Genomic DNA, 1,269 nt, shown 5'->3' with positions numbered 1-1,269 from the left:
CACATGCCAGCATGAGTTACTTTTCCCCAAGCGCCTCACAGGCTGTGGGGTTCAGAGAAACAGTGTGTTCCATTTCATGTCAGGGAGAAAGACACCCCGCTGAAGTGGAGGGTCTTCCTCAGGGCCCCCCGACCCAGCCCCTTGGGCTGAGCCATGTCTCAGGGAGCAAGCGTGCATTCCTGGAGCCTGAGCCATACTTTCTCTACCCAGGGAAGTGATTTGAGCAGCCAGGGCCGGGGATATTTTGAGAAACAAAGGGAATTAGCCCCCGCCCCCAAAAGCCCAAAGCATTCCCACCACCCCTCAAACTACTACCCTGGGCTTCGGGGAGGAGAATGCTGGGGTGAAGGGGTGGGGAGGCTGCATGGGATAGGAGGGATGCCGGCCAATTGGAAATGACGTCATGTGGCCACAGCTAAAAAAAACACTCTGCTGAGTGCTGGGGCATCAGTGCCATGTCTGTTGTTGTGCTGGGGAGGGGGTTTGTTTCCCCAGGTTGGATCAAGTGGCTGCTTTCCTGGAAACCGGGCTTCTGGTTGCTACAGCTGATAAAGCAGGGAAACGCTACCCTTGCGTTCATGGGAAAACATTTTGACATTGAAGAAGAGCTAGGACATGTTAACCGTTGAGAAAAAACAGAGCAGCCCCAGCTTAGTGGCTGCAGCTACCAGCCCTGCAGGGTCTCAGATTACCACCTCCAGGGTACAGAATCCAAGGAATCAGATGGTGTGTGTCCCTGAGACCTCAGGGTGGAAATCCCAAAGGGGCACACCACGTAAGGTGGTTCTGGGGTGCCCTGTCTTCTCCCAGCATCCACGAGGATCTGGCCTCCACTCTGGCTGGCTGTGGGCACTTGCCCCACACACGTACAGCTGGCCATCCTAGGATGGGACTCCAGGCACTGGACACTTGCTGATGTGCAGCACCTCAAGGGTGGAGCAGAGAATGGTTACCCAGGGCAATTAAGGATAATCTGCAGGGGGTGCAAGAGGCCCCTAACTGGGACAGGTCTGTGCCAGCAGGTGTGGCCAGAGGCGTGGAGCCTTGCTGTTTGCAATTCTGTGCTGGGGGTTGGGGCCATGGGGCAGCCTGCAAAGGGAAATGCTTTTGGTGATTCAGGAAATAAAATCCTTTGGCGGAGAGCCAGGACTGGCCTGACTTACACTGATTTCTGCCCTATAACAAGCAGTGTTGTAAGTAGGTGCCTCTACATTTCCATCTCAATCCACTCTGAGTACAGCTCCCCTGGGATGTGCAAAGCTCAGGCCC

The sequence above is a fragment of the Rhinolophus ferrumequinum genome, chromosome 9 (assembly GCF_004115265.2).
Source record: "Rhinolophus ferrumequinum isolate MPI-CBG mRhiFer1 chromosome 9, mRhiFer1_v1.p, whole genome shotgun sequence".
Taxonomy (NCBI): Eukaryota; Metazoa; Chordata; class Mammalia; order Chiroptera; family Rhinolophidae; genus Rhinolophus; species Rhinolophus ferrumequinum.
The sequence above is the reverse complement of the archived record's forward strand: the minus strand, read 5'-3'. Positions refer to the sequence as shown.